This window comes from Lissotriton vulgaris, chromosome 3_1, assembly GCF_964263255.1.
Source record: "Lissotriton vulgaris chromosome 3_1, aLisVul1.2, whole genome shotgun sequence".
NCBI classification, from domain to species: Eukaryota; Metazoa; Chordata; class Amphibia; order Caudata; family Salamandridae; genus Lissotriton; species Lissotriton vulgaris.
Genome location: NC_141689.1, coordinates 175,126,759 through 175,153,830, shown reverse-complemented (window position 1 = coordinate 175,153,830; position 27,072 = coordinate 175,126,759).

Below are 27,072 nucleotides of genomic sequence, written 5' to 3'. Positions count from 1 at the left end.
GAGGACTGGGATAGCATAACAAAGGCAGCAGAGCCGCCCAGAGCAGGCTTTGTTTCTGTCCTCTGAGAGCAAAGGCTCTCACCTCAGGAGGTGAGAAACCTGTCTATGCTGGCTGGCCTGTCGAGACCAGTCAGTCAACACACTAGTTGTAGGTAGGTTTTCATGGGTTAGAGGTGCCCTCTGTGTGCATTTATTAATAAATTAAGACAAGTGGTTTGCTACCAAACACCTTGGGGTACAGTGAAGCCATCATGTAGCTGGGGCACTCGTAATGACGAGTGTCCAGCGCATGTACTTGTTGTGGCTTCCCTTTGCACTGGTATCACCGGGGACATATCTACTCTCGCTGATGTGCCCTCACATGGGTATAGAGCACCCAGCCTTAGGGCTGTAAGGCCTGCCACAGGAGTGACGTACCTATAACAAATGTAGTGCTGGCAGGCATGGCCACACAGGGATGTGCCATGTTGACTCTTCAGGTTTCTCTGCACCAAGACAGACAGGCTGCGATGGCAGTTTGCAAGAGATTGTTGAGGGGTCCCTTACGCTGGCACAATTCGTACTGCAGCTCTTAGATTGTGGAACAAGGGAAAGTACACTGGTGCTGGGTACCTCGTTAACAGGAACCCAGCACACTTTCACTCAAGATTGCACCAGAGGACAGGCAAAAAGTAGCGAGTAACCATGTCGAAAGGGTCACTTTCCTACAGTGGGTATTTCAATTTTCTGGTCACTGCCTTGACTGAATGGATTCTTGCATTCTTAGATGGCAGTCACGACCATAAACATTTGACCAAAAGTCCTCTCTAGATAGGTTGCACCTTCCGAAGAAGTGTATCCCATATCTCTGTAGTGGAATATGCAGTTAGCCAAAGTTTTCTGAAGGCAGGGACCAATGAGCCTCCAACATCAGAAACCATGAGGTGGGAAATCCACAGATTTGCTGCAGTGGGAAATAAGCAAAACACTAAGCCAAACAGATCTACTTTGTTATACTTTAAAACACTTAAGACCTAAGGGATGCGTGACAGAGGCACTAGGCGTCTGGTCGGCTGAAAATATGCAGTCTGGAAAGGACCGTATTTTGTAAATACAATTGTTTTTTAATGAAGTTACTTGGATATGTGTCTGCAGTTTTGTTCTATTTAGCATTGATGTCATGAAATGGAATGAATGCGTAAAGGCAAGCCTGCCGCAGAGCATCACACCAGAGAGCCCCTATAAGAAAAGTATTACAGAATGTTCAGAGAAGCAGCTTTGATTCTAGTTGAATATTATGTACCTGTGTCCTCTGGGTGCAGTAATGCATAAATAAGCACTTTCCTTATGGAGTGCAAAAATTCATTTTGCAGATAGTCTCTTGTGAACTTTTTATATAGAAGCACATACCCATTAATTTATTTGCAGTGTTCCAGCCTCAATAATTTTCCATTCTAGGACTCTTTCCAACCCTCTCGCTGGAGTTTGAATCTACAATATTAAAACCCACTTTTTCTAACAAATATCTGTTCCCACCTTGGAATAGTGATTGCAGGTTGCTGCATAATTGATGGGCTTGTACCCTTGCACGCCCTTGATCTTTACTATTTCTTTCCATAAATCCTGACTGTTTATCCTCCTGGCACATTATGCATTTATTTTTATACTATCCGTCGGGTTCTCTATTCAAGCATATTTTTTGTGACTGATATTTTTCAGTATTTCTGTCAATGTAACAAATGTGTCCTCAACTTACAACTTTTATTTCCTCTTTATTTTGAGGGCTACAAAGGTGTCATACATTTCTATCTATATGTATGGACTGTACAGTAATATAGGTCTGATATAATTTTTTTTAGAGATATAGAGCATGTTTGAAGACATTTTCCCCAGTAGTAAACTAATGAGCTGGTGGCTGCAAAGGGCTGACCCAAAGCCTTCTCTGTGTATTATACAGAAGAGGTCTTTTGGCATTGCCAGACAGAAACAAAAGTGCTGGCTAACAGCCGCATCCCGTGCAGGTAAGATCGGTGGGGCGGTGGGTCCGGGTGGGGGGGGGGGGGGGGGGGGTTTGGTGTTACGGATGGGGGGCATGGGGGTATTTCGACAAATGAAGTGGGAAAATTAAATAAATCATTAATTTCCCCCCCGTCAATGTCTGTCAAAATTCCCCCGCACCCGGCCCCACCGCCCCAACGCTTTAATCTGTACGGGCCATGGCTGCTGGCTAACCGTTCAAAAGCACCTCAGCTCTTTCTGAATCATAGAGCACCCTTTGTAGAGTACCAGGGGACAGGCTCTCCCTTCTCCAGGGTGACTCACCCAGTTTACATGAAGGCAGCATTACACAAATCTGTCTGGAGCTATTCTTCTTCCTCCTATTTCACTATGCAACCCTGGGTCTCCTGTTCACATATGTCCACAGGCACACATACACCCAGCACATTTATATAACACACAGAGCATGCACACACTGCATTGCCTCCATCATGTATTGTACCACCCACAGGGAGACATACACCAACTACATGCAAATAACATACAGCACTGCTCTGTACTACATTAGCCTTGTATTGAAACACTCAAAGGAACACATACATCCAGCACATGTACAACACACATTCATTGCGTAGCACTAAACACTAAACAGTTGTAAGCCAATGATGAGTTAAGAACACTGCGGCAGAACATTAAATGAGTGAGCCTGTAGGCCTCACTCTGCTGACAGAGGTAGAAAGGACCTGTTCACCCATATGGATCACTACACCACTGTGCTCATGCTGCTTAACTCCTGGTAAAGGCAGCAGCCGAGTTCAATAAGACTGCAATCTGTGAGATAGGCACATGTCATGGCACACACTCATGATCTGTGTTTGCTAATGACAACAAAAATGATTATTATGGACCCAGGCATCAGTATACTTGGGGCACTCAAGGCGGGGGTGCATGTCCATTACCATGCGGAGGACTTTTCCGTCCCAACACTCATTGTTTCTGTTATTTGAGGCCAAGGCCAAAGGTGCACCAAAGACAAAACCCTCTGCACATGTCGCATGCAGACGGGGCCAGAGGCCAAACAGTATACCTGTTCGAGGCCCGACCAACCCCTGTGATATTCAGGGAATGCCTTAAGGGCACTGGAAAGGCCTCTACCTGGTTCATGCTACCACTCACTGTGGGTAAATTAGGAGACCCTATGCTGCACTAGTTGCTCTTTTGCACCTAACCCAGTTAACCCAATACTTCAGCAGAATAATACGAAGCTCGCGCTTGCAAACTGTAGGTTCTTTGCTAAGCATAAAATAAAAATCTATGATTTCCTTACAGACAACCAGCCTGACGTCATGTTTCTCACTGAAACCTGGCTGAGCGAGGACTCTGCCCCCAACATATTAAAAGCACTCCCTAACGGCTATGGTATACTTGAACAAGACCGCCCCTTCTGGAGGTGGAATAGCCATCATTTTTTACCTGTCAATAAATTGCACTTTGGATAAAGTCCCAATAGTAAATGCCAAAGCAGCACTTTTTCCCCAGAAGTGGGTGATCAACCCTATTTCTAATTTACCCCCCATTGGGCTGCTTGCCGACTTCATAACAAATCTTGTGGAATTGACCACACAACTAGCACTTCAGTATACTAACTTCATGGTTCTGGGTAACCTAAATTTACATATGGAGGATCACATGAAGATCGAGGCGCAAGTCTTACGCAAAGAACTGGCTACCTTATAATTAGAAGTCATGTCTATGGCGCCAACACATCGTGCTGGCCATTTGCTTGACCCCATCTTCTCAAATCATCCGGGGCTGGTGGTTGAACCACCGACCCCCATCCCGTGGTCCAACTACCATCTCATTGTCTTCCATATTGCTCTAATGAAACCCCTCAATTTAAACCCCGACCCACACAAATATCAGACTCTGCTTTTCCACATAGGAAATGGGGCAGGTTTAATTGTGAGAGTTGTTCCTGCATACTACAGAAAAGTACACCTCTACTATGTTACGACATTCATATGGGCAACTCTTCAGTAGAGAAGAAAATCTTGGAAGTACTTGAAGAGGTAGCCACCTGGACCACAAATATTCCGAAGAGATGGTCTACATCAGTGCCCTGGTATAATGAAGAGTTGGGAATCATTAAACAAGGCTGTAAGCGCCTGTAGCGTAAGTGTAGTGCAGCCTTCTCTAAAGAATCTAAGGAGGCTTATAAGAAAGCACAAAAAGTAATATTCTCTGCTAAGAAAGAGATGCACAGTGTATTATAAAGAAATAATAGAAACTTCAGAAAATTCATCTAAGGAACTGTGTGCTACTCTTAAAGAGATTTCATCCCTAGACAGGACACTGACCACTCCTACCAGCTCTGAGGAGCGGTGCAATCAGATTGCTGATATCCTTCTACTAAAAAAATCAAATATATACAATACCTTCTCTGAGGAAGCCCATAATGGCCCTACATCACAGCATTTTTGAGAGACCTATTGAGCTGGGGTTGACTCCTCTTTGGGAATTCCAATCTCCCCCAGCGACAGAGCTCAAGGAGGTGGCTTAAATCTTAAATGCCGCTCCCCTACCGATCCAGCTGGACCTTGCAGAATAAGGGAGGGCATAGTGCTGATACTACCCTTCGTGTAGCAACTAATAGACTCATCTTTTAAATGTGGGAAGGTCCCTAGGTTGTGGAAGCATGCGATTGTTCTACCCTTAAAGAAAAAGCCCTCGGCTAACCCGAGTTGTCTCTGCTTCCCTACATCTCTAAAATCACATAGAAGGTCGTGAATAAACAATTAGTGGCTTGCATCAATTCACACAGTCTTCTACACCCTACACAATCAGGTGTTAGAGCCTCATCTTCAACGGAGTCAGCACTCCTTTTTGCAACAGAGCCTCTACAAAGACCGGTGAGCGCCAGTCAGACGGCGACCCTGGTCCTGTTGGACCTAAGCGCCGCCTTCAACACGGTATCACACAAACTTCGACTTCAACGTCTCCGGGTGTACAGATTGGATTGAGTAGCACTAAAGTGGATGCAGTCCTTCTTACAGGACCGTAGTTTCCAGCTTACCCAGCACCCTTACTGATCTAAAACTTTGCCACTCCTCCAAGGGGTTCCACAGGGCTCTATTTTGAGCCCCATTCTTTTTAATCTTTATATCAACCTGTTGGCAGATAATATGGAAAAATATAAGATCACCATGGTGTCATATGCGGATGGCACCCAGCTTGCAGTGACCCTAGTACAAGACTAATGAGTCAGTGATGCAGTTTTCCGCCTGTCTCAATGATCTGGCCACATGGATGTGGAATAACTGTCTAAAGCTGAATGATAGCAAGATGGAGGTCATCGTCATTGGGAAATCCCCCCTCATCTGGTTCTCAGTCTGGTGGCTCCAGAGGCTGGGACCTGTCCCCTTGCCTAAACAGAGGTAAATAATCTTGGAGTGTGGCTCGATCCAAAACTATCCTTCAAGTCCCACACTAGAAAGGTGGCTGGGAGATGCTTTGGCACCCTCAAAATGCTAAGAAGAACCTTAGACATTCCCCCCGTATCTGCAAGGAAAACTGTAGTCCACACCCTGGTGACCTCGCAGCTGGACTATGGGAATGTCCTGTACTTGGAAGCATCAAACTGTAGCCTGCAAAGCCTCTAACACATTCAGAGTGCGGTGGCACGCCTAGTTCTCAATTTACCTTGGCGTGCCCCAGCGACAATATCGCTTGACTCCCTTTACTGCCTGCCAGTTGGAAAGAGAATTCTTTTCAAAGCATGGTGTTTCTGTCATCGGAGCATACAGGGGAAAGGCCTAGTTACCTCCATGATCTCTTGACCCCCAATAATCCCATTCGCCAACATTCAACAGGAGCTCACCTGCTCAAAATATCAAAGATTAAAAGGGCAAGGATGGGAGCACGCTCATTTGGCTATCTGGCAGCCAAAACTTGGAACAAACTCTCACCTCTGCTGCGCGCAGCGAAATCTGAGCCCATCTTTCGTAGAGGTCTGAAAACCTGGCTTTACCAGTTATAGTCCTGTCCTCTCAACTAGCATCTTATTTTATTTTTTTAAACAATCCTTAACATTTGATCTAGGCTTTGGGAGTCATTCAAACAACTGCAGCAGCACAAATATGAAGTTGGGTGCTCTCTGCTACTCAGTTTAGTATTAAGGGAAAAAATATCGGGGGCAATTCAGGATTATATGGGAGCTAATATGGGACCTATGGCACCTACTGTTCTCTGGAACACCCTCAAGACAGCGATCAGGGCACCAACATTCGGCTAAACTATTTAGTCATTTAAGGGTTAGCACCAAGTAAGTTCACTGGTTACTGTGAAACTCTGGGGAGGATGCCAGAGCAACAAATTAAAGAAACAGTGCCAAAAAAAGACTCCCACAGTATATGTAATCAATAGGGACAGGTAGTGCAAGAACATGATCAAGTGGCTGAGGTAGTTGGGGATAAACATAGGGAAGATAAAAGAGTAACTAAGGCGGGAGTAGCTATCTCAGATGTCAAGAGAGATCGTTTGACTTTACACCTGGTAAATCCTTAACCCAAACAAAATTCAGATGAAATCTTTTTTTTTTTTTATAAACTTTTATTTCGCATTTTTAAAAAAATCAACAGTGCACAGAATAAAGAACACTCTGATTTGTAAGAGCTGAACATATTCAACTCTGCCACATATCTTGTGGTTAAGTTACCTGTTGTGTCTAGCTTGCATGGGGCATACAATGAGGAAGGTGCTACTAGAATGGCGATGGTGTTTTTGGGCCACATGTATCAACATTTGTAATGGCGATTACCTAATTGCGATTTTTTGCGAATCCTACTTAGGTCACCATTATTATTGAGTATCATTTAGCGATTCCTAAAGGGTTGCAAATCGGCCAACCTCATTAATATTACTGAGGTAGATCGCAGTTTGCGACCCCCTAGGAATCCCTAAAATCATGGGGATGGTGGCCTGCTGGGGTCAGCAGACCACCATGTCTGTGATTGCTTTTAAATATAACAATATTTGTTTTAATGCAGCCTGTTTTCCTTAAAGAAATACAGGATGTGTTTAAAAAACATTTAATGAAAAGTTTTCTCTTTTAAAGAGTAGGCAGTAACCCATGGAACCACAACCTGCTCTTAAAAAATAAAACAGAAACGTTTCATTTTTCTTTTTTAAATCCCTGAAGAAAAAAGGGCTGCATTTTAAAAAACAGTTTTATTGAAAAAGCAGCCACAGACATAGTGGTCTGCTGACATCAGCAGGCCACCATCCCTGCGAGTGCTACCATTCCCAATGGGTCGCAAATTATGAACTGCCTTATGAATATTTGAGGCAGGTAATTTGAGACCCTATTAGGAATCTGAGACACTGTTGTACATTCCATTTTGCGAGTAGCAAAATGTCGCAATTTGCAAAATGGAATGGTTGTACGTCTGGCTCCAAAGTCCTAAACCAAGGGAACGAGGCGGGAACGAAAACAATAAAGGAGAGGAAACAAACTCAAGCAAAAACAAAAGAACCTCAGCCACATTGCAGCACATTTCCAGGCACCTGCTCTCTGTAGGAAGTGTCTTAATCATCAACACAACTACTAATATCCCTGAAATACTCACGGTAACCAGGAAGTGGGCAGCCACCCTAAAACTATTGCCTAGATTATTAAAAGTGTCGCCAAACCCAGCGCAGCAACCATACTTGTTGTGCTGCGCTGTGCTGCTTGAAAGGAGAGAGCAGGAAAGTGCCATATCTACTTTATCCAGAAAAACTAAATACTTCCAACGTGGTAGGACATCCTTCTACTACCTCTCCCTTTCTCTAATCTTCCCCTTTTCCTATGTATCACGTCTCCTTTTGTCTCTTCCCCTATTGGACCCTTTCCCTTATTTTGTCTTTCCTTCCCTTGAATAAACTGCACCCCTCATTTGTGCCATTTGTTTTCCCTATACGGACTAACAATGAATGCATTTAATAAAAGGCTATAATTTAGATTAAAAATGCATGTTCGGCGCTTTTCCTTCCTAAGACCCAAGATCAAAGTAAAAGTGATGTGGCTTTACCCTCTACTTTGAGCTTTATGCATTTCTGCCATAGAAAAATGTGATTGGCATAGTTCTGCCATCTTAAAAGTCTGGTTGGAAAGGTGCTTTTATTTTTACCTTAAAAAAGAACAGAAATGTTTTGAACACACAGGAAAAACAGGTTTTAGGTACACAAACCACATTAATAAAGCTCACCAGCAGGTGCACATCGTTAGAGGAAAGGAGAATGGCAGCTCCCACTTTGATCTACTTTTATCAAAATAGAACAACGACATCTGCAGATGCAAACGGGGACTGGGCTCCAATGGGTTGGACTGAGCCTCGCCATCTCTCTTGGGATATAACCCCCCTCTGGAGACTGTAGCCCTCAACAAGCAGGTCACCTTGATGAGGAACAGGCCTGTGGACTACATCCCCCTTGAAGCTCAGTTAAAGCAACAAGCAAGCTAGATCTGACTGTCATTCACTTCATTCAACACTTGGTTCAGTGCTCTGGGCCCCCTCCCCACAACATCCCAAAGCAGGGCCCTGAAACACCACTGTAAGGCACCATCCTGCTCTGTGAGTCTAGTGTACGTTTTGTACTGGAAGGGTATTCTTTAAGTAATAAATACTATGCTTAGACTATCTTTAAAACCTTTTCCCTCTTCAGATGTGTGCTCTACGGTGCAGCACACATAAGAAGTGGGAAGATATAGGAGAAATAAAAGTATTTTCCTTTTTAACACCTGCTTCCAAGTGGCATTATATATAGGCGCAATACCCCTTTTTCATTTGTTAGTAGATACAGTTTTTTACATTAAAAACCATGGGTGATTGCATGGGAACTCATTTATACCTCCAATGGATTGCCCCCTTGACGCAGAGTAATGCAAAGCAGCACTAGGTGCTGCTCTGCATTAATTTTAGGGAATTTTCCAGTGTAAAACAAGTTTTGCACTGAAAAGTAAAGAAAAGGACAGTTTGCACAGGTTTGCGTCAATTTTGCAGTGCAAACCCAGTGCACAATGTTTGGCAATCTGGGCCTAAGTATATGTTCTAGCTGTTCTAGACACACAGTTTCCAACTCCTCATCCTCAAACCTTTCCAACCTGTTCCCATTGCTGTCTGAAGATCTTCCTAACCATGAGAGTACCCATCCCTTGAACAGCACCCTCCCTGGGAATATGTAGCACAATCAGTTTCATTTGAAAAGTGTTTGTGAAACAGTTTTACTAATCTAGGTGCATGGACATGGACTGGGGTTGCCAACATCTGTCAGACACATCATATTGTATTGTAACATGGAATCAATGGTTCCCTCAGTTTAATAGTCTGGAGACCGATCTACCACAGTATGGAGTGCTATTGTAGGCTTTAAACAGTCAGACATGAATCACAAGGTATATATATTTATCTGTACAGTTTTAAAAAGCTGGCTAAACCCGGAGGTATCAGAGTGCTTTACATTAGGATCAGTGAGTTACAGGTTCCATAATTACATATAGAAGTATGGACATCGGGGAAAAGAAAAAAAACATGAGATTACCCAATAATGTGATATTATTAGCGCGTACATACGTCTTATGGGGAGTGAAGAGGTAGAGAGGGAATGGTAAACTGGGGTAGGGAATACAGGTAGGAAAATACAACGGCTGGGTAGGTGCCGGCCGAAGGGTGTACCAGAGCCAAACTCCTCTTTAGCTGCATATGACAGCTCCACCGGGCATCAGTCAAAGTTGCTCGGGCACCGTGGCAAGTACAGACAGTTTTGGTTTCCGCCCAGGGGGCATCGTTAAAGTTCCAAAAGTTAAAATGGATCAGGACCAGAAGTGAACCTGCGGGCAGGCATAGCAGAAAAGTCCAAAACCTGTGGTAATCCAGCACCGTTCCAAGATGGCCGCTGTGATTGCTTAACCAATGTAAAGGCTTGTGGGAGTCCATCCTTTGTTTTCGTGGTTAACTAGGAGAGACCATTTTGAAGGAAAAAACCTAACGAGGCCATATGGGAAGGAGGTGGCACCGACAAGGTAGAGGACCATCAATAGGCCTCAGCACATAGAGATCCCCTGCTGTGTCACCAGCCTGTGTCACCAGCGAGTGAAGGGATACACACAGCATAGAGGAAGGGGCACTCTCACAAGCCCCCCATCCCCTCCTCTGAACTCAACTATATACTAAAGAGTGCCAATAGTGAGTGCCAATAAAAATGCTGGGTCACAATCTGTTCTTCAATTTCGAATGAATCTATAAATGTATAAATGAATTTGAAGTGAGATTTTGGAATGGTTAGCAATTTAGTTGAGAGTTATACTTTTCTTTTTTTCTTCTTTCTGCAAGTTCATTGCTGCTTTTTGGTAACGGTCTGCAATCTTCTTGTTTTAGAGTTTAGTTTGTATATGATGCTGGTAAGCTGCTTTCTAAATTGTAAGTGCTGAAGCAAATGTGAATATGGAACAGTGGAAGTTGCAATTCGGGCTGACTCGATTTGAACAAGAGAGGCCCCCCTATGGAGGCTTGCAGAGACTTATTTTAGTCATATATCGTTAGGCCTATCCACCTAGTACAACCATGCAGATGTTTAATAAGGTAGTAGCTCAGGTATTATTCAATTAATTAGTTTAGTAATTCCGTCTGTCCAACCTTTTGTGGATGATAGCTGCTGGGCAAGAAGTATGCCTACTTAAATTGTGTGCCTCGTCTGTAATGATGGTTTCTGGTAAATCATGTTAAAGATAATGTTTACCAAAAAGATTCCTGCTGTGTCCATTGCTGTGTGTAATTTTTTCAACTGAAAGAAATTACCTATTTTGTTGTAATAGCCGCATGCTACCACGACATAGTCATTTGAAGTGGGTAGATCTTCTATGAAGTCTATAGATATCATATTTGGTAAGGGCTGCAGCGTACAGAAAGGATAAAATTTAATACTTATGCGTGCGCACTTATTGAACACTAAGAAGGACATTTTCCTCTGGCGAGGATTCCCTGCTCCAGAAAAGTCAAATCATTACCTCATTACCTGCTGCTGGACTGTTGATTTAGGAATGTAAATTGCCTCATCCCTATACACAACAGTTTTCTATTAATCTTGAGTTGTTTTGGTTTCTTTTGAATCTACCACTGCAAAATTATGTTAGACTTGCCTTGTTGTACAGTATTTATGAATGCTTTAATTCTCCATATTGAAGCATATGGTGGAAAGAATGTTAGGAGGATCCACTGGACTGCAATGTCTTGTTGTTTGGGCAAAGCATCTACTTTTCATTGTGTTTTGTCTAGATGATATGTAATCAAATAGTGAGATTGAGAGAAAAATATTTTTTATCTAGTGGGCCTAGCATTACTACAGCCCCTGAAGCAGGTCTACATCATGATCTAGTGATGTGAGCCTCCCAGATAAGGCATCCAATGTATAAAAGCTTCTTTTATCACAATGAGTTCTTATCATATATGCGATCATTCTCAATGTTTATCAAATTTCTTGAGCAATACAGCATAGGATGTAATTCTTCAGTATTCCCATTTCTCTGAGATGGCACAGCCTTCATGATGAATGAGGAGGCATCTATTTCTATAATAAATGCTGAATTAACATCATGATGTCTCAGAATAGGCACCACAATGAACTCCGTCTTCAGCGTCTAAAATGCTTGTTCCTTATATTTGATAGGCCTGGGCAAAATTTAAATTACTCCGGTATAATTCACAGAATTTTGGGAATTTCGTGTTATGTAGCTTACACAAATTTCCCAAAATTTGACCATTACATTGCTTTGCGTGATTACACACCATTTGCATTAAAAATGTACCGCAAAATACACCATTGACGGTAAAAGTATACAAAAAATGCATGAAACAATAGAACTCGAGCAGATGTTCATGGTGCTTTTGGGAAATTCATCCTTGTTCCTTGTGCCAAAAATTGACACAAGTTTTTTACTTAACATAGTGTGAAAGGACAGATTTGCATTTCGTGTAATTACAAGTACTGCTGCAAAATTTTGCGTTAGTACGCGAAAGCAAATGACACCGATTTTGCACACCCCTAGTCTTTGGTTTACTCGAATGCTGTTCCTTCTCCTGTTAGTTAGATAATGGGTTGTAAAATGGATGAGATGTTTTGAATGAATTGCTGATAAAAACTGGCTAATCCCACAAATCGCTGTACCTCTTTAATCAACTTCAGGGATGGCCATTCCAAGACTGCTTTGACTATGGAGGCATCCATACTGATTCCTTCTTCAACATTTTGAAGCCAATAATGTCGATCTTGGTCATGTTGAATATACAGTTTTCATCCTTAGCATGCATGCATACTTGTGTAGTCATCAAGGAACTTCTTGAACATGTTATGTAGATTTTATATGCACAGCTTATCATCAGTGCGGGTATCCAGGCACTGGAGCAAGAGAGCAGGTCTGGAGGTGCTCCTAGTGGAACATCCAAGTGTTCAGCTTCTTGCAGAAGTTGAGGAGTAGAATGATGGTCCTGATGCGTAGAGGCAGTTGTTACAGATTTTGGTTGTGATGAAGGAGAAAGAGCAACCTCCTGTCTTGCTTCTGCGGATGAAGGGGATTCGTGCAAGGGAGAGAGAAGCGGACGTTGATGTTTGGAGGTTTGGCAGAGTTGTAATCAGTCATTGAGGTAGACTGCTTTTGGAGGGCTTTGAGATGAGAAGCTTAAATGCAGCATTTCTGGATGGGAAACCATTGCAGCTCTGTGAGATAAGGCATGATATGTGCTCTTCTGGGGATGTCAAGGATGCCTCTGGTGGCGGTGTTCTGGATGGCTTGGAGTCTTTTCGTGAGTTGACTGGTGATGCTGACGTATCATGTGTTGCCATAGTCAAGTCATCGGGTGATGAGTGCCATGTGTCTAGTGTGCGTGGGGAGCCATTTAAAGATTTTGCAAAGTATTCTGAGGGTTTGGTAGCAGGATATGATCACAGCAGTGACTTGTTGGTTTATCAAGAGCTTGACCTCAAGGATGATGCCAAGGTTTCTGGTATGGTCAGTGGGGGTGGGGGTAGATCCCAGGTCGTGTGACCACTGGAAAGAGTCCCAGGTGGAGTTCTTATTTCCAAAGATCAGGACCTCTGTTTTATTTTTGTTGATTTTGAAGCAATTCTTTCACAGTTTGATACATTGGACATGCAGGCAGTGAAGTGGTTCCTGGAGGTGTTGTATGTGTGGGTGAGGGAGCGAATGAGCTGAGTCTCATCGGCATAGGAGACCATGTTGATGTTGTGGGCTTTTATGATCCGGGTGAGAGAGGCCATGTAAATGTTCAGCAGGATCGAACTGAGGGGAAAGCCCTGGGGGCTCTGCAGATGAGCTCCTTGAGTTCTGAGATGAAAGTGGAGAGTCTTACATATTGTGTCCTGTTGGACAGGAAGGAAGCATTCCAACTTAGAGCGAGTAATTGGACTAATGATTCCTAAAGTCTGGCGATTAGGGTGCTGTGAGAGACAGTGTTTAACGCTGCCGAGAGGTCAAGCAGGAAAAGTGCAGAGGTCTCTCCTCAGTCCATGACTGAGATCATATCATCTGCTGCTGCCAGGAGGGTAGTCTCTTTGTTGTGGTTGCTGCAGAATCCTGATTGGGTGGAGTCCAATCAGTATTCAACAGTAAATGCAAAATCCAATGTTATTCAAGTTGTGTGACTAAATGAGAATTTCATGAAGGTGGCCCACCATAAAAAAGTCGGTCAAATCTCTAAAGATGTCATTCATCAAATGCTGAAATTCAGTGGTGGAATTACATAACCCTAATAGCATGATCGAATATTCAAAGTACCTGTACAATATACTGAATACCACCTCTCTAATTCTCACCATGTTATATGCTCCCCTTGATGAAGATCCTTGCATTCTTGACTTGCTCTAGGAATACAGAAATAGGGAGGGTGATAACATATCTGTTTCTGATGGTAATAACGCTAAGTTATCTAGAGCCAGCTCTCATAGAACTCAATATTAGTGTTTGGCACAAAAAAGGAAGGAGGATCCTGCCAGAAATGTAGAGTGTCTTATAAAACCTTTCTCTGGATTTTCTGTCAGGTTTTGATATAATACCTCACCTTCTATGTTTTGTTTATTTTTTCTGGAGTTTTATATAGCACAAACTTGACCCAAACGTATCAGAGCGCTTTACACAAGCACTACTTGCGTTACATGAGGACACATTCCTTTTTGTTAGGCACGTGGAGATTAAGTAATTTGCCCAGAATCAGAGGATGTTGTGCGTCCTTGCCCATACTCAAACCTGGTTCCCCAGATTTGAGGTGACCCGCCTTAGCCGTTAGGCCACATCCTACTGTAAGCAGATTTATTTATTTATTTGATTTGATTTTAGGCAATTTGTAGACCACGCAAATACCCGTGGGTGTCTCGGCGCTGAGGATGGCTGAGTGGAGGACTGACTGGGAACTAGTGAATTATTGGTTGAAGAGACACATTTTTAGTTGCTTCCAGAAGGAAAGCAAAGTGGGGATGGTTTTAATGCGGAGGGAGAGTGTGTTCCATAGTTTGGCAGTGGCGACCGTGAATCTTCTGTCGCCCCAAGAGGCTTTCTTGGTTCTGGGGATAGAGGGCAAGTAGGCTGCAGATGAGCGGAGGGGTCTTCTAGGGATGTAGGAGCAGAGAGTTTTCTTCAGGAACTCAGGTACTGTGTTGTGAATTGCCTTGTAGGCAATGCATAGAGCCTTGAACTTTGCTCTGCTCCTGATAGGCAACCAGTGATACTGACGAATCACCTTGGAAATTGGTTTAAATTTGGGGGTGCCAGATAAATCCTCTTAAACTGTATAAGCCTATCCAAAAATGATTCAATTACAAAATCGTAATCTGTGCCCCCTTTCACTGAACACATCCAGAAATTCTTGATAGTCTTCTGGTATTGTATTCCCATAATTTCTCTTATACACTGGTCAAGGTAAATGTAACATGAAACAACTTAAAGGCTGTGCTGGAACCAGACCTTTCTGGTTGGTTGAAGGGACGCCCAGAGCTAGGCAGAACCTATCGCTCCCATCAAGGGCTGGTGATTACACTTGCAGTATAACCTCTGCTCACCGTTGGGTAGCTTGGCACTGAGCAGTCAGGCTTTCCGCAGAGGCAATGTGTAAAGCAAAGGTACAGCTGTCACTCGCGATAAATACACTGAGCATCACAAACGAGATTTAACATAGGATGTATGTAAATAACATTTGTATTCAACACACAAATTCAATCATTATAATATGAACATCATATACTTTTGGCCACAAAACACATATGGAAATATAACCAGCAGCACTAGGCCCACTCGTATTGTTATGATATTAATAGTAAGCACAATGTAGACATTCCTAATCTAACCATCCACCCCACATATGAAGAGCACCCTTGTTTGTTGTGACACGCTGTCACCCAAGGCCTAACCTAGCAAACCTGATAATAAAATCCCACACAGTTATAGGATACCCCTGGCTCACAACCATATCAAATATATGTACATACAAGACACTAGAACACTTTTCGGGTTAGATCCTATTGGAAACACTCTGTTAACAACCTTAGAAACCTTGTCGCTACGAGCATTGAATGGGCATTTCCCCGAAGACTAAACCACCTGCCCTACCCATCACTGCCCGAAAATAGTAGCAGTGCTGGATTGCACGTTCTGCTCAACCACCCTTTTTAACACCATTATCTCTTACTCCATCATTCCACACTGTGAAAGTGACCATATGGCCAATAAAAAAACTCCATCAATGCTCATACTACCTTAAGCCTTATTGGCGCAAATGACTCGCAACACACTGGAGATGGGTCAAATGGGCTCGGAAGTTGCCATAAAGTATAATAACTGAAAAATACAAACACCCAACCAGGGGAGGGCCTTAATCAATACAATCAATGACTGGGAACTCCTCGTACAAAAATTACATTCTGCTTGGGTCAAAAATGCACCTCATCAACAAACCTCAAGGTTATTAAATCGTGGTTCACAAAAGACCAATAGTCCCAAAAAAGAACATTGAGGAAAAAGTTATGATCACTCAAATCAAGATCAAATTCCAACCTGCTTGCCGAAGTGGAAACTCTGCGCAGCCAGTACAAAAAACAAATTTGGCAAGCCAAATAAAAATTAGAGGAATCACTCCAGACCTTCACTCTTCCTAGCATGCCGAAATAAAAACTCAAAATGCTTATGGATTATAATAAACCATATGAACAGGGGATCAGGATAAAACAGACCAAGCAATGTGTCTGCAGAGAAATGGATAAAACATGTCACCACTCTGCATAAAGCTCCAACTAAAATGCCCGACCGACATCCAGCCGTTAGCAAACAAAAGACCTATCTGGAGAAATATGCAGCAACAGATGCTTAACTTTGCAAATATGTGATAACTTTCAATGCTACTAGAATAGCAACATTAATCTGGAAAACTAGGGCCATATGTATGAAGGTACCGATTTGCGATTCTGAAATAGAGATTTTTAAGAAATCGCTATTTCAGAATCGCAAATTGGTATGTATGTACAAATTCACTTCTTTTTTGCGAATTCTTGGTATTCCTTAATTGCGATTAGCAAATAGTGAATCGCAATTAAGGAATACTCTCCCATTCATTTCTATGGGCAAGGAGGGCCATAGGAATGAATAGGAAGTTATTCTCAATTTTGCGATTCGCAATTTGAAAATCGCAAATTGAGAAGGCTATCAAGGGTGCAGGGGTGTCCAAAGGACACCCTGTTGCACCCCTGAAATATGCATGGGTGCACATGTGGCGCACATAAATGCCCTAAGGGAATGTATGTGCGTCACATGGCACTTTAAAAAAATGCTGACATTTGCAGTTTTCAAGGAAAGCGCAACTTACCACCAACTAGAAGTTGGTGGTAATTTGCGATTCCTTAAGGGCATTTTGCAAATGTTTTGGGCTTCATACATTGCATTTAAGGAATCACAAAATTTGTGATTCCTTAAATGCAATTGCAAGATAAGGAATCGCAAATTTTGCGATTCCTTATTTTTTTTTCACAACAAATTTTATTGATAGGATTGGGCAGAGTAATAAGTGTGGCTCCCACAGTCAGGAGAACACCACCAAGCATCTTGGTACAGTTAAATCACAGGACCAGAGTCCAATCAAAAACGAGAGAAAGCACAAATGAAAGGAAACTTCTACACCCGCCCCTATCCCCCCCAACTCCGACCACCCAACCTCCCCGCTACCCCCCCGTTGTCCCTCCCTAACCCCGTGCACGTGTGTACAGATAGCTTCAGTGCTTGGTCGTGGTATGGCAAGCATGACGCAGTTCACAGGCCCGCTGGATATCGTACGCCTAGAGATCTTCCTCAGGTTCCGCCGGGGGATCCAGTGTCAACCCCCTATAGTCTGCCCATCTCTTCCATACCTTAAAGTGCTTGCGGGGGCATCCTCGTGCTTCAAATACTGGTCGTTCTAGACCCATACAAAAGTCCAGTCCGGCTATCCATGCACTCAGGGGAGGGGCCCTCTCATCCTTCCAAGCTCGGGCCAGATCCCTTTTGGCAACCACTAGCCCCAGTAACAACAAGTGACGTTTATATATGTTCCCACCAACTCCCTCCAGGATGTGGAGTAGACCTAGGCGATTAGTGCGAGGAAGGTCCCAACCCAGCACCTCAGACAGGCAGCTCCACACACCCCTCCAGAAACCAACTATTCTAGGGCACGACCATACCGTATGGAGCAATTTGCCCACCGCAGCCCCACAGCGCAAGCATTCCGGTGACCCAATCAATCCTGCCTTCCACAGTCGCTCACGGGTGTAGTAGGCCCTATGGAGAATTTTGAATTGGATTAACCTAAACCGCATTGCAATGGCCGTCCCCCGCGGGGATTCCAGGGCCTCCCTCCAATCATCCTAATTCAGGGGACCAATATCTGCTTCCCAGGCCGCCCTCAGGGGAAGAAGGGTGGAGGAACAGTGAGTGACCATCGCTTGGTAAATACGGGAGACCTTCTTATCTCCAAGGTCACCCATGAAGACCTTCGCCTCAATCGGACTAAATTAAGGAAGCGAATCCAGGTTGGCAATGCTGGGTGTCAGTGCGTGTCTAAATTGCAAATAACGAAAAAACTGGGACTGGGGCATATTTAACTCCGTACTGAGCTCTTGGAATGATTTGAGCGTAGTCCCGGACATTACATGTCCCAGCAGCGAGATCCCGATTGTGTCCCAGCCATCGAATCCCGATAACGTGGAAAGTTCGGGGAGTAAGCCGATATGCCACAGCGGCGTTTCCACAGTCAGTCTACCCCACCAGCCCATGCGACGTAACGCCTGCCGCCACACAGCAAAGACAAGTCTTGTGACCCTTGGCAACGACCGGCGAAGCCGGGCTGAGTAGAGGATCGTATGGAGCGTATTGTCACCCATTAATGAGCGTTCTAGGGCATAAGCCGGATCACCGCTGTCTCCGTACCACCATTCATTCAGGATTAGCAGGTGAGAGGCTTGGTAATAGGATAGTAGATCTGAGGTGGCTAAGCCCCCACAATATGTGGATAAAAAGCATGTACGCAGCGCTACCCTGGCAGCCCCCCCAGCCCACAGGAAGCGGCCCAAGACCGAGTTGACCTGCCGAAACCACTTGGGTGCGATAGGGTAGGGATAATTCTGCAATTGATACAAGAGGCGCGGGAGCGCTACCATTTTGAAAATTGCGGACCTGCCAAAGATAGTGAGGGGCATCCGAGGCCACGTTTTCACATCTGCTTGAACCCGCTCCCAAACAGGCACTATGTTGCGTTCCCAGGCAATGTTCACCGATTCCGACAGGAACACCCCCAGATATTTCAGACCGCTAGTAGCCACCTGCAATCCCGATGTCCAGGGATCCGTCACGGTTCCATCCCCCAGTACCCACAGGGTAGACTTGGGTAGATTCAGGTAAAGGCCCGAGACTTCCCCAAAGATTCGCATCATTTCCAACACTCGCGGCCCCGAGCGTTGTAGATCGGTAAGAAAGAAGAGGACATCGTCCGCATATAGTGCGATTCTATCCGAGAGGCTTCGGTCCACACAAAGCCCTGCATCTGCGCATCTATGCGCACCCAGGCGGCCAGAGGCTCCATGGCTAGGGCGAACAAGTAAGGGGATAGTGGACACCCCTGTCGAGTCCCTCGTCCAATGTGAAACGTCTCCGATACCGCCCCCTCGACTCGCACCGAGGTCGTGAAGTCGGTATACAGTAGCTTGACATATGACAGGAATATCGGGCCCAGATTGAGACGGGACAGGAGTGCAAAGAGGTATGTCCAGCTAACCGAGTCAAAGGCTTTGTTTATATCAGCTAGTAACAAAGCCGCTTGTTCTCCGGTGGCCCCCATGGCATCTACCGCGGCCTGCGCGCGTCGGATGTTATGTCGCGTTGCCCTGTGAGGCATGAAGCCGGCTTGGTCCGGATGAACCAGATCTGTTATATGCGGGAGTAACCGATACGCCAGAGCCTTTGCCAAAATTTTGGCCTCTATATTGAGTAAAGAGATGGGGCGATATGAGTCATGCCTGTCTGGGGGTCTACCTGGTTTTTGAAAAACCACAACTTCAGCATGGCGCCATTCCGGGGGCAACCTGCCCCGCGTACGCGCCGTCTCAAGTGCACGGTGATAATGGGACCCTAGTTGTACATGGAATTTCCTATAGAACTCGCACGGGTAGCCGCTCGACCCAGGGGCCTTCCCTGCATTGAGTTGTCCCAGGGCCTCCCACAGCTCTTCCGCTGTAAGGGGAACATCAAGAGCCTTCCTGGTCTCATCCGACACCGCTTTAGGTGGCAAGTCATCGATGAATTTAGCCACTTCGTCTGCCGATAGACGGTCACACGGGTCGTATTGGGTCGTGAAGTAGCTAGCAAAGCTCGCTGCTAACTCGTTCGGGTCAGTAAGGACCACTCTGTTTTCTGCAGTAAGTCCCGGCAGCGTGATGGGTTGGAGGTTGTGTTGACAGAGTCTATGGAGCATCGTACACGACTTATCCCCCCACTGGTATATTCTACTCCGCGTGGCCAGCCACGCCTGCTTGGCCTCATCCATTAAGACAGATGCATAGGATTGCTGTGCCTGGAGAAGCAACCGTATCACAACTTCATCGCCTCCTCCCCGGCTCTGCTGTTCTAAGGTTTCCACCAGCGCGACCGCCGCCGTGATCGTCTCCTGACGCCTTCGACGGGCCGCAGTACACCACGCGATGTCCACCCCCGTATAGTGGGCTTCATGGCCTCCCACACCACTACCGCGTCAATATCGCCTACCAGGTTTTCTCGCCAATAGTGGTCTATCGCCTCCCGCAGATGTTGGACATAGGCAGGCTGCTGGAGATGCCACGAGGACATCCTCCATCTGAATGGCTGACGTTTTCTAAGGAGTTCCACCCTAACCGACACCGGGGAGTGATCGGACAGCCCCCTCGGTAAGAACCCTGCACAGGAATGCTCTGGGCACAAACACATAATCCAGTCTTGAGAAGGAGCCATGCACCGCAGACACATACGTATACTCGCGTACTGTAGGGTGCATATGTCGCCACGTATCCACCCAGCCCATTCCCTCAATCATAGCATGCAGTCTGGTAGGGGCGGGGGATCCCAAACACCTCCCGGCGCCTCTGGCGGTCCATACATACGTCCATCACCTCGTTCCAATCACCCCCAACCACTGCTAAGGATTCCGGGATGTCCTCCCACACTGTGAACAGCTTCTCGGCCAGGGCCCACTGCAGTGGGGGGGGGGGGGCGTAGACACTTCCAAAGACCACAGGCTCAGTGCCCACCATGCCCTTAACAAAGAGATAGTGACCCTGTGGGTCCACCCACTGCTTCTCATGGACGTAGGCCACCCTGCGATGAATCAAGATAGCCACCCCTCTGGACCCCCTGGAAAATCCGGCGTGAAAAACCTGTTGATAGCCAAACCTCTGCAGACCTAGTACCTTCGAGCCCATCATGTGAGTTTCTTGGAGCAAGAGCACATCTGCGACCTCTCTCTTCCCCCAGCGCAAGACTGCCCCACGTTTAATCTTGTCCAGCATCCCCCTGGCATTCCATGTGATCACTCGTAAGGACTCCTCAGGGAGTCTATGAGTCATTTCAGCCATAATCAAGCGGGACCCACCAAGTAGGCCCTCTGCGCCAATTCCACCCACTGCGCACTGTTTTCAACGCCATTGCAAACGACACGTGCATTCCCCCCCATCCACCCCAGGACCCCGAAACAACAAGAAGAGCAACACCCGCTCTCCCCCCCTCACCCCCAGCCCCCCAAACAACCCCTTGCCCACACATTCCTGAGTACCCCCTGTCCCCAACTCAACATTCCCTTCCCTGGCCACCCGCACCCCACATCCCCCCCCCATACCTCACTGAACTATGAAGTACCTGTCGCTGCATGGGTAGCCCCGAGTCCAAAACAGAGGGCCCAGGACCAACCATGCCAAGGGATCCCAACTCCCCGGAAACCAGTGAACTCATCCCCCCTCCCCTATCAACTCCCACATTAGTAGGAGAGTGGCAGCCCCTAGTAGGCAGTCCCCGAGCCCCACCCCACAACTCCACTCATGTTCAATAACTCAGTTACGAATCGATGCTGAGGCAGCGATAATGCATCCAGTCCACTGAGCCTCAAGCGCCCCGTCCCAATTAGCTAGGAACTACATCCAAAACGAGAAGCACAGAGTTCCCATGGTCTTCAGTGATCCGTCCCAGAATGGTCCGAGTCCTCAGTTCTGCCGCTATCTTGCGTACCATTGACAGAGACTGACCGCTTTCGTGATTTGGACCTCCGATTTCTCCTGCTCTTGGCCGTCCGATCCCTCCGTTCCTGCGACGATCCCCTCGAAGAGCCCGGGTTCAGTCCCGGCTGGGCATTTGGCCTGATTCTCACTGTTTCGTCGGTCCATTTAAAAAGGTCCTCCGGAGTGTCAAAGAATAGCGTCTGCGACTGTAAAATCACTCTCAGGCAAGCCGGGTACAGCAGAGAGTATTGAAGTTTCAGACCTCGCAGCTTCGCCTTTGCGGCCATGAAGGAGTGGCGCTGTTGCTGTACGAGCTTGGTATAGTCAGGAAAGATCATGATCTTTCGATTCTCGTAGAGAATGGCATCCCTGGTTCTCGCTTCCTTCAAAATGACGTCTCGATCGTGATAATTCAAGAGTCTAGCAATCACTGCTCTGGACCGTTCGCCCTCCGGCGGCCTCTGTGTCATGGCGCGATGCGCGCGTTCAATGACGAAGCAGTTGGATAGAACCCCCGGGGGCAGCCAGGTCTCCAGCCACTGCGTGAGAAACTGTTCCATGTTCCCTTTCTCGCATCGTTCCGGAAAACGAATGAAGCGGAGGTTGTTTCGACGTGCGGGCCCCTCAGCATCCTCCACCCGGAGCGCTAGGCCCCGTTGCGCAGTTTCCATTACCGCCATTTTCTTCTTTAGGGAGCCTACGTCGTCTTCCACTACCGAAACCCTAGATTCCGCCTCCGTAATCCGTGCCACTGCATTCCGCAAGTCCTGGCGCAACAGGGAGACATCGGTGCCCACCGCACCTATTTTGGCGTCTAGCATGTCCCTGGACTGGGTGATGGCCGCCAAAAGTGCTGCATTGTCTGGCCCCCCTCCTTGTTGTCCTCCTCCCGAGGGTACGGGGCCCCCACTGGGCCATGTGAATTTATCAATGGTCGCCTGTTTGGTGAGGCCGCCGCCTCCTCTGGTCATGGCTGCGGACTGTACTTGGGCCACCGACAGTGTAGGCAGATATGGCAGTTTAGGGTCTTTGATCTCGTCTGCAAAGTCCAACAGGGGGCCCACACAGCAGCTCTCCTCCTACTGTGGGGGTCAGATGCTTGTACCCCTGGTTCGGCACTGTACCCGGATCAGGCCAAGGCAGGCCCCGGGGTCTACACCCCAGTCCTCGGTGGTCTGCGCGTCCCACACTCTGTTGGCCGATCTGTGCCACTCCGCCGTGTGCTGCGGGCTTAGTAATGCCGGTTTCCCGCTCCCTAGAACCGGCCACCACTCCTTCAGAATTCAGGGACCCAGGGGGGGTACTCACAGTTCGCCGTCAGTCGCGCGGTAGTGCCAGCAATGGTCCAGCCCACAGGCTACCGTCCAGCCACTGTCCGGTCCTCCGCTTGTAGAGGGTCAGCAGAGGAGGTCCTGCACTCCGGGCCGGGACCCCCTCCAATCAATTTCAGCTCCCCAGGCTCCGCCGAGGCCCAGCTGTGGCAGAGGCGGATGGTGACCTCCGAGGGCGGGGACCACGAAACTCGAGGCCTCGGCTGCACTGGGTCCACAAGGCCGCATCTTCTGGCCGGACGGGCTCACAGCACCAAGGATCTCCACACCCCCCAGCGGGGTTCTTGGGGGAAGAAGCGCCAGCCGCCCCTCGGCCCCCAGGGCACACAAAGTCCAAGGCGATCGGCGGGCCAGCCGACCCACGCAGAGGCCGGGAGGCCGGGAGGCGCCAAAATCGAGGCCCCAGCTTCTCCTCAACGCACTAGGCTGCACTCCTCTCACCGCTGCCCAGTCGCGCCCGACAACTCGGGGGCTCCGCCGACTGCACAGGAGGATCCCTGGCACCATCAGCAATGCTTGCCCTGCATGGGTTGTGAAGTTTGGGCTCGGGGGCCAGGTTAAGCTGCCAGATTAATAGCGGGCCGGCGGGAGCTCTAGCAAGCTGCAACCGCCATCGCCGCTCGCGAAGCCACGCCGCGATTTCTTATTTTGCACAAGATTTTACTTCATACATATCATTTTGCTAATTCGCATTCGCTAAGGCCGAAGCAACATGCTGCCTTTCTACAAACTCTTCAGAACAATGTCTGGCGCAATTGACAACCTTGTGGCCAAAGGATGCTTGCAGCAAAACATATAAAGAAGAAGGAACAGCTTTACTGTTGTTTTATACGCTAAACAGCAAGGCTTTCGACCATGTCAATCGCAAAATACTTTGGTTCAAACGTATTGCCTGGCAAATCCTGGAACCACTACTATGAGGCATTGTGCTGCTTTTTGTAAAACATGTGCCAGAGTAAAACTGGGATGTCATATAGTAGTCTCTGAAAAAAAAGCGTCAAACAAGTCCTCAATCAGGGGTGTGTATTAGCACGAGTGCTTTTTAATTTTTTCATGGGCGACCTGGTACCCACATTAAATCTAGCAATCAGTCATGCACCAAAATTAGCGAATCATCATATCACTTTGCTCCTTTATGTGGTCGATGTCATTCTCTTAAGCCAAACCCCAATTTGGCTTCAAAGACTGCTAGATATCTTATATAATCACCGTTTCTCAAACAGAATGATAATCGACCAGGGAAAAACCAACATCGTGATCTTTGGCACGAAAAAGATAAAACAAGGCCATTGGCACCTTAAAAACCGTAGTTTGACTATTTCGAATAAATATGTGGGGTGCCTGCTGGGCGACAATGGAGGTCACTTATTACACTAAACTCACTAAAACCGAAAAAGCCGTCATTATAATTTGCCTTCCAAACGATCTTCAAAAGACATTATTGAAACTATCAACTGCCAAACTCAACTCTTGCAATGCGGCAGTGGCTTTCCCGGGGAAATTGGGCATCTTCCTGAACCGCTCACAGAGTGCAGTATTTAGTTCACTGTTTAAACTTCTGTATTACACATCTCCATCCCAGATCAGGATGGATTACGCATTGAGCAATCAACTACTTATTCAGAAAGCTTGCATCTTAAAGTTCATGCACTCAGCATGTTCAGTAGAATTGGGATCGCTGAAAAATCTCATTTGGCTGGAAATCTCACTTTCCAACAGCTCATGTCAATCAAACACTTGGGCCCATGCCCTCTGTGATGCTTTAGGCGCTGCAGATTTGTGGAACGACCGCATCCACAATTCAAAGCAGCCTTGAATGGAAGGGGTAACATTGAATCTTTTGCCTCAGACTATCAGACTTTCACCAGAAGAGAACATGCTGCCTTAGTTCTCACCAGTTATGCCAGAAGGAGGCGTCAAAAATACGTCATGGAACCTTTGTCATGGTATCATAAAGTGAAATGTTGCCACCTTCGAATGGGCTGTTTTCAGGTCTCGCTATTCGATGCGCATGCACATCGAGCTTGCGAGACTATGGGGACTTAAACAGTCTTTAACCAACTTGCAAGGAATCGTGGCGATTCCTTGCAGTGCCCGTGAAATTCAAGCTCAATGCGCATGCGCATTGAGCTTAAAAGCGCGTGCACATCAGTTCCCTTCAGCCGCACTCCAGGCCCCTGCTGCTTTCACACCCTCTCCCCGCTCCGCCCCCTGCCCTGCCCGCCGTGTCGCATTTCTCCTCCCCCCTCCCCTTCTCTCCCTCCGTCTTGTTTTTGCCAGCCGTACTTTCACTTTGACGGCGCCAGGCTTTTTACATTACGAATTACATGCTCCAGTCATGCTAAAGTGCCCCCGATTCTTAGGTACCCCATTTTGCATGAGTTCTGAGTTTTCTCGCACCCCCTCCACGCCTCCAATTTCAAATGCACCATCTCCTGGGAACGTCGCAGCTGTGCCTAATTTGCAATGCACTGCGCTCCTTTCCCGATATCTGAGCCACGCGAGCGCCCCTCGAACTCTCTCCCTGCTGCTGCAGCCTGCGCTGCCCTGGGCCTGTGTGAGCCCCGCACAGTCGCACCAACTTCCACTGCAGCTAAGGAAGAGGCACCAGGCGCGCGTCGGACGGGGCAGGCCACGTAGAAGCAACATTAACCATGCGGGGTACCCTCTTGCTCCCCAACGGCTGTAGCATACCCGAAGCTCCCGCTCTGGCCCCCACCTCACCTGGGTCCCTCTGCAGGCTGGAAGAGCTCTCGGCGGCCGGACTTGTTTTTCTCGCTCCTTCAGCCACTTCTTGGCCCGGGAGAGCTGAGCCTGCCGGGATTGGTCTGTTTGTTTCTCTTTCCCCCCTCTACCCCCCGCCCTTTGTCTGAACAGACTTTGTGAATGAAAAGAACAACACCGCAGCCACATGCGCATTAACACTGTACTGTCTGTCCCGGCTGCAGGCTTCTAACGCCATTGGTGAAACAGACCATGTTTAATCCGAGCTAAACGCACAGTACTCTCGTCTCTCTTATAGCAACGCAACTACAACTTTTTAGCTTCGATCTACCGCCACGATGACCACTAGCCCATGCGTGCCATGTGCGAGAGGCTTTGCAGAGCCTGTTTACTTTGGTTTCTGGTATTTGTAGTTTTACTTTCCCCTTTGTAACTGGACGAGGGACGAGTACCAGAGGCCAAGTATAAAGTCGAACTAGTTCAGTTATTCAGAACATGTTGAATTCTTCAGCGGAAGGATACCCTCGCGGGTGTAGTACGCTTTACAAATACACCTAAATAACATAGTTGGCAGACATCCTGGGATGTGTAAGCTTTTGGTGTCCTACTAAGGTTGTCTGCTCAGATCCTGCTCCTTACAGTAAGTTGGCAGGACGACATTTCAAACCACCGCATCCACCACCACCACATCCACTACAACCACCACCCCATCCACCACTACCACCACCACCGCATCCACCACATCCACCACCACCACCACATCCACCACCACATCCACCATCACCACCACATTCACCATCACATCCACCATCAAATCCACATCCACCACCACATCCACCACCACATCCACCACCACATCCACCATCACCACCACATTCACCATCACATCCACCATCAAATCCACATCCACCACCACATCCACCACCACATCCACCACCACATCCACCATCACATCCACCATCACATCCACCAACACCAAATCCACCACCACATCCACCACCACCACATCCACCACCACATCCACCACCACCATATCCACCACCACTTCACCTCCGCATCCACCACCACCACATCCACCACCACCACCACATCCACCGCATCCACCACCACATCCACCACTTCCACTGCATCCACCACCACCTCATCCACCACCTCATCCACCACCACCTCATCCACCACCTCATCCACCACCTCATCCACCACCTCATCCACCACCTCATCCACCACCTCATCCACCAAC